Raw genomic sequence first — 7,733 nt, forward strand, 5'->3', positions numbered from 1 at the left:
TTTAAAATATTCCATTGCAGATACAATGTGAGATTATGACAGTTAACAAATTAAACTTCAGTTTTTCCCCATTCACTTTGGCAATCGAAACAACAACTCCAAACTGGGGTGTGCCTTATATATATTTATATATATATATATATATATATATATACATATATATCTATCTATATATATATATATATATATATATATATATATATCAATTACCATCTAGATATACCATCATAGAAGCATTGCTCTGCTTTGGAATGTATTTTTAACTATGTTTTCTCAATTTTATATTTTTATTTGAATGTTACATGGTATACGTTAAGTGGTGTTATATGTAAAAATTAAACTGCAGCAGTATCATATTTATCATTGCATTCCTCTTTTCTTGTCCACGATATTCCTCAGTTACCTATCACTTGATGACAGTAAGGGACAAGAGATGGTGGGAGTACGGGGAGATAGAGAGGTGGAGAGGGAGAGGCAGAGAGAACATGACAGGGGAGAGAGGAGGAGGAAGAGTAGGAGGAATTATAGGATAACATTTATCTATAGTGCATGCAGAGAAAGATAGAGATTGAAATTAAACATCCGTTTAAATTGATAAATTTATTTTGCATCAGTGGCGTAGGAAGGTACTTTTGAGTGGGGGGCTGAAGACTGATGACCGACCTGGGGGAGGGGTCTAAGGGGAGGGGGTGTCCCCCTCCCCTTTGGAATTTTTTGCATTTCCAGATAGCCTCAGATGCAATTTGGTGCAATATAGCACACTCCAACACCGACTCCATTTCGTAAACTTAATTTTGTATTTTCACCTGGCCTTAGATGCAATTTGGTGCTCCAAATGAGATTTTTTTTTCTCATATGGAAATGAAAAAGGGGTTTTCTGACTTGCGAAGCGGGGGGGGGGCGGAATGATACTTCCGCCCCTCCACATTTTTCACTGGGGGGCTTGCGCCCCCCAGCCCCCCGGTTCCTACGCCCTTGTTTTGCATAACGCCTAGCTTACAACCTTCGTTTCATATACCTTCCTCTCACTAAAGAGCTAGACCCGCTTAACACACAAGCACATATACTCCAACTTTCAAAAGCAGCTTATTTTAAATTAATGATACTGACATTTTATGATTACTTTGCCTGGCACTCTTGTTGCTAAATCATCGATCAAGTTGACTAATTCATTAAATGTTGTCGAGTGCATCTCTTAAAGGAGCATTTTGCGTCCTTTTCTATGGTATTTCTCAACCTCACTGATTCCACGATGCCATAACGACATACATAACTAGCTTATCTATTCAAATCTTACTTGAAATGGTGGCATAATAGTCGAAAAAAATTACAACTTTCAACTTTGTTTTTCTCGAAGATATTTTCCGTTGGGATCCAAATAAACCTCGCCCATAATATGGATATTTAAAAGCTACGAACGTCATTGACCAATACGTAATACAACACCATGCTTGTTTTGTGTAGATTGTCTATGACAGCTGTACCAGGGAGCTGTTAGAGTACCAGCTCGCTGGTTGTACCAAGTTACCAAATCGAATGCTTGAATCTATTTTTAGCAATGGCTCATTACTAAACCTGCATCTCTGATTGGTTGAATTCAAACAAGTGGGTTGGGGGAACTGTATGCGATTAATATTAAATGTGTAATTTGTCGGTGGACACTTTTCTCATTATCTGCAAATATCCTTAATTACTCGCCAATTATCGCTTTTGGCAGGGAAAAAACTTGGCTAATATCTTAGTTTGCTGGGTTGTGATTAATATATGTACAAAAAACTCGATGGACTTGTCATAAAAGTGGAAAACGGCGACAAAAAGCAAAATGCTGCTTTAAGAGATATTTGAGAGTCTAGACGGAGCAGAAAGATCTCCCTCTTTGATGCGTCTGTATATACTGCACTGTGCATGCTTGCACTATAAGAAATTATATACCGTGCAAGGGTATGGATTTTGTTGATAGCCCGTATTGAAGTCAAGCAAGCATATATATATATAGATATATATTTGTTTTAATTTTTGTTAACATTACTCCCAAAACCAGTTTCAATAGCTGTCATATATATGCTAAACGGTCAACGAACAACAAACGATGCTTTGGGAAACCTAGAAAGATGCCAAAGGAAAGGAAGTTTAATACAAACCTAATCCAGGACTATATATATATATATATATATATATATATATATATATATATATATATATAAATGAAAACGTAATGAGAAGGAAAATCCAGAACAGTGAACAAACTTCCAGCCTCCACCGGGATTCGAACCCGGGCCTCCCGCTTTGTACGCGGACACCCTAACCAACTAGGCCATGGACGCTGATTGTATGTCCACAGGTTCGAAACCGGTAAGGAATGTCGTAATTTCACTGTAGGCGTATGACACCTGTATCGAACAATACTAGTTCTGTTTTTGGTGACATATTTGCCTTACTCTAGAGATCAAACATGATGCTAACCAACTCGAAAATCATTTGTGATTCCTAAAGCCGGATCTCGAAAGAGATACTTTGAACAGACTTTATGTTAATGGAATGGAGGTAAACGACAAAGGCAAATGAATATATATATATATATATATATATATATATATATATAAATGAAAACGTAATGAGAAGGAAAATCCAGAACAGTGAACAAACTTCCAGCCTCCACCGGGATTCGAACCCGGGCCTCCCGCTTTGTACGCGGACACCCTAACCAACTAGGCCATGGACGCTGATTGTATGTCCAGAGGTTCGAAACCGGTAAGGAATGTCGTAATTTCACTGTAGGCGTATGACACCTGTATCGAACAATACTAGTTCTGTTTTTGGTGACATATTCGGTGACATATATATATATATATATATATATATATATATATATATATATATATATATATATGTCACCAAATATGTCACCAAAATATGTATATATGTATATCACTTGCTACACATTCATTTCGTAATTACGGCTCGGGCGTGCTTCTACAAATTGGTAATCCTATGCACATTGTCAGGTTCAAAAAGCACCAGGGGTGCACTCTGTACAGTCGCAGCACGTGGCGTACTATCCGCTCTCATTGACAGTTATTTAAAGACTATACAGTACGCGTTCACCCCAGGATCACTGTGGCTTACTGGAATAAAACGGACTTAAAGGTCCTGTGATAGGCTCAGATTCCTACATCCCCCTGATCAAATATATATATATATATATATATATATATATATATATATATATATATATATATATATATATATATATTAATATCTTTCATACCATGTGTTAATACTGTCGGGAGCAATAGACCATGTTAACGCATATATGGATATGAGGCCGGAATAACCACTGTTGAGCTTTGGAAGGCGCTTTCAAAGATGAAGAATGGCAAGTCCCCGGGTTCGGACGGGCTTCCGAGTGAGTTCTACCGAACCTTCTATTCGCACCAGACATCAGAGCCGTCTTCGAAGACGCCTTCCAAAACGGACTCTTGAACCTAAGTCAACATCTGGGCATGATTACTTTGCTGCCCAAGTCTGGGGACCCCTTGGATCCTCGTAACAAGCGCTCGATTACATTGTTAAACGTGGACTAGAAGTTGCTGGCTAAGGCTTTGTGCAACCGCCTTGTGTTGTTGTTATGTACACCCATAGCGACTGGAAGTGACTTGCAGACATCATAGGTTTATCCCTGTATATCTATCTATTTATAGCTACTGTGTATCTTTCATTCCAAACAGATACGATATGGTTGATTACTTTCATCTTGCTACCCCCGGCCGGTCTGTTCAGTTATACTGATTGAGAGTCGAGATGATTAAATCCAGACTTCTTAAATCTTTCAAGCAAAGCTTTTTAGCTAAATTAGTTCCTGAGACGCGAATATATGTGCTACACTATTGCAGTGGAAAATGTTATGTGCACGGCGCCCCAAGTTCATGACAGCAACGAGGGGAGAGTGGATTCATTCAGGGAGATTCATAGTATAATAATGGTTGTTGTTTTCAGTTGGTGGTTTTATCTCGATTTACTGCCATACGTTGAAAAAAAAGATCAATTTTCCAAAACTGACATACCACTACCCGGTCGTTATAATGCTATGTCACGTTACGCGTATAATGGCAGAAAAATTGGGGGGGGGGGGGGGGGAAATCGTTTAAATAGTTTTAAATTAATTTCTGTTATTACGGCTTTGTCGTATATCTCATATACATGTCTTAAAATTTTACTCTCAATTAAATGATAAATCTAACCAATCTGTGGCGTTTATTGTGTACTGAAAAACTTTCTTTTACAAGTCTAATAAGGGTCGTGTGAGCTTAGGTAGGTAGTCTATAGCCTTTCTTCTCAAAGTCATGACCAAGATTTGGATGATTTGGACATTATTTAGGGTCGCCAGATGTTTAGCAAGAACAAATTTGGACTATTAATGTTACACGTGCTGCTCTGTTATAGGTTTTGGTTACTTTGGGATTTACGGGCCAAAAATAAGTTGGTTGTATCGGAACAATTTTTCAAAATTCAAAATGTAAATCTTATAATTATATAATAACAATAAGAAAAATGAACACATGCACGAGTCATTTATCTTAAAGAAGGTCACATCGTAAGAGACTTGAAACGTTTATGTCCATAAATGTACGCAGAGCCGTCTGTTTCACAATATAGAATTAAGAAAACTTGTTAATGTATCAGGAAAAATATAATTATGTTACCAGGTAACATCACTTTGTCAATATCAAAATCAACATGTTATGTTTCATGATTTAAACTGAGAAACATTTGGATTTCACTCACTGTGGAGCTATCAATATGTGAGCGTATACGTTTATTATAGCCTTGAAATTGGCCTTTGTCAATTACAATTATATTTTGTTCAATTTTCGATACGATTGGGTAAAATTACTAAAATTATCTGGTTAGAGGGTCAGGGGTTGCGCAAACCTGTCTTCCACCCTTCGAATGCCCTTCATAACATTCGGGATGAGACAACATTAATAACCCCTTCGATTCTCATCACAAGGACATGTTTTTGAACGTCACAGGAATTGCGGTGACGTCGGTTAGTTTGGTTGAAGTCTCCAAATTTAATCCTCACGATCTGAAATATTGCATAGGCTGTAAAATAAACATGATATTTATAAACCCTTTAGTGTCTCCTGCAGTGCGGCGAAAAAGAGTTATTTACACTACGTATATTCAAAACCTATATAAAGGTTTTTTTTATTATAGTTATTTGCGCGGTTTATTGTGGATTACCTATAAATAACCTTCATTAAACCGCCTGTAATTTTACGCTTAACCTTGGTTCATTTTATTATCATCATATTGTAAGATTTATATGTATGCATCATATATGCATGTAAACATATATATGTATACACACACACGCACCCACAAAATTCCAATATTTTTTTCTAATACAGTACTCTTCATTTTTCAATTATAAGACATATCTTATTTCTCTGCTTTTGTCCTATAATAATAATAATAATAATATATATATATAATAATATATATAATAATATATATAATAATAATAATTATAATAATAATAATAATAATAATAATAATATATATATATATATATATATATATATATATATATATATATATATATATATATATATAGATGTATAATGTAGATGAAAATTAGTCTCAACTATAATTCTCATCTAAACTTCGCTCTGTCCGCCGGACATGTATATTTTCATATGATTGATATGCTCGCAACTAACGGCAGCTTCTCAAAGCAAACATTCCATCCACGTCGCATGAGTTCTAATGTTGAATTGACAGTAATAATAGGGGGCCATCGTAAGGGGTATACCTTTCATTAAAACAAAAAGCAAAGTCCTTAGTTGAGATGTATTTTACACTGTTACTGTAGTTTTAGTTTCATGAAAGATTAATATAAGAATATATATTCATAAGAAAACAGGCAAACCGACAAACAAACAAACCGAAAACGAGCAAAAGGTCGATTTGACTTCTCCAAAATTTTCTCTCATGCTGATGCATAATTTATTGTTGCTCCTTACAATGATATTTTAATCATGCAAACATGCTTATTCTCTTTCATTTTCAACTTTAAAGTACACAGTGGATACTGGATAGACATCGGTTCGGCAATAATCTCTTTTCCCGCCCAGTACACGCAATTGACATTCCTTGTTACGCCACCACGATCATTCCCCCGTTCTAGCCCACCTCCCCTTGCCCTACTTTTGCTCACCTTCCCTCTCCCCCTTCCCTTCACTTCCGTCGGTTTCTATCGTACCACGACTACCCAGTTTCTCACTCTTCTTGTCAACCTTCTTCCGTATATTCTCTCATTTGTACCCCATTTCCTCCCCACAATTTCCCTTCCGTTGCCCCTTCCCCTCCACCGTTCCAGCCCTTTGCCAGTAACATACAATACATTATGTTATACAGTGTTGCATTCGCAATCAAGCACAGCTGTCAACGAATCTACCGTAGATCCGCAACACATTATGTTTGATCACGTACCGGCACTGTTCTCTATGACGTCATTGATTAAATTAAATCTTTACTAACATGTTTACCTCGGAGCCTGTAATGACATTACCCAAGCCTAAACCGGCGAGCACGATTCATCCTTTGCTGTAGGATCTCACGGTGTACAATGGTTTTTCGATTTACGGTTTTACGAGAAACTGCACAACCAAATTAATAGAATGCAAGTAACAAGAAAATGAAGAAAATATAAGAAGAGAAGAAGAAGAAGAAGAAGAAGAAGAAGAAATAAGAACAGGCAGAGGCAGCTAAAACTAGGCTAATGCATAGCATCTACCATAGAAATGTTAGAATCGTGCGTTTCATTGAATCATTGTGTATTACCAGTGTACATCTAAACACTGATAAGTGACTTGAAGTATTAAAATGCTCTCAAGTTATCGATTTGCACGAATTTGTCATGTTAGCGGTGCAGCCTTTCGCGCTAATGTTACTTCTCCGCCTTTCTACGACGACTTAATATAGGACTACCTCCTTTGCACTTTAATATCCTAATGGAAATTATAACTATATTATAAGAATATACTGAAGATTCCATTCAACGGTTAACTAAAAGTCAAAACTTATATGATGCTTCTATGGATACAAACAATTCCCACCAGACTCACACACAGACTAGCATATACTCGCACCCCTGTTACAATTGCAACTAAAACAAGTGTTGAGGTGTATCCCTTTTCCTTCTTTTAACAATACCCGTAAAAGAATAAAGCGTCCTCTAATTGAAGTTTGATGTGTTCTAACAGTGACGCTTTTTCAGAAAAGAAATAGACGCATTTCAAAATCGAAGTAATTTACTGTATCTCAATCGAATTCATTCATTCATTTCTTTATTCCAGTGTAAATTTACAGAGAAATTTATAAATAGGATAAAATATAACAATATACAGAACATCAAAATACAGGTTAAAGGCCCGGTCACACTACAGCGATATATTATCGGAATACGGTCCGATTTTTCCGAATTTAGGCCGAAGAGTGAGGTTTGTGGTAGTGAATGTAATGAATGCAGTGGAATATTCGAATACCTACTCCAAATCTGAGGGGTTCTGGAACGGACTACATTCTGAAGTGACGTCACATCGGAAAACGATAAAAATCGGAAGAGAAATCGGATAGCTATCCGATAAAAGGAAACGGAGTCAATAACAAAAGTTAGGAAAGGGCTATTCCACATCGGAATGGCTCAACAGATAGCAAATCAGGTC

General features: G+C 36.6%; 2 non-coding genes across 2 annotated transcripts; both read right to left on the reverse strand.

Moving 5' to 3' along the window:
- Window positions 1-2,251: 2,251 nt before the first annotated feature.
- On the reverse strand, window positions 2,252-2,324 carry Trnac-aca (transfer RNA cysteine (anticodon ACA)). Its single transcript has one exon. It is a non-coding gene; the product is annotated as a tRNA-Cys (tRNA).
- Window positions 2,325-2,650: 326 nt separating this feature from the next.
- On the reverse strand, window positions 2,651-2,723 carry Trnac-aca (transfer RNA cysteine (anticodon ACA)). Its single transcript has one exon. It is a non-coding gene; the product is annotated as a tRNA-Cys (tRNA).
- Between the last annotated feature and the right edge of the window lie 5,010 nt (window positions 2,724-7,733).

This window comes from Apostichopus japonicus, chromosome 19 (genome assembly GCF_037975245.1).
Source record: "Apostichopus japonicus isolate 1M-3 chromosome 19, ASM3797524v1, whole genome shotgun sequence".
NCBI classification, from domain to species: Eukaryota; Metazoa; Echinodermata; class Holothuroidea; order Aspidochirotida; family Stichopodidae; genus Apostichopus; species Apostichopus japonicus.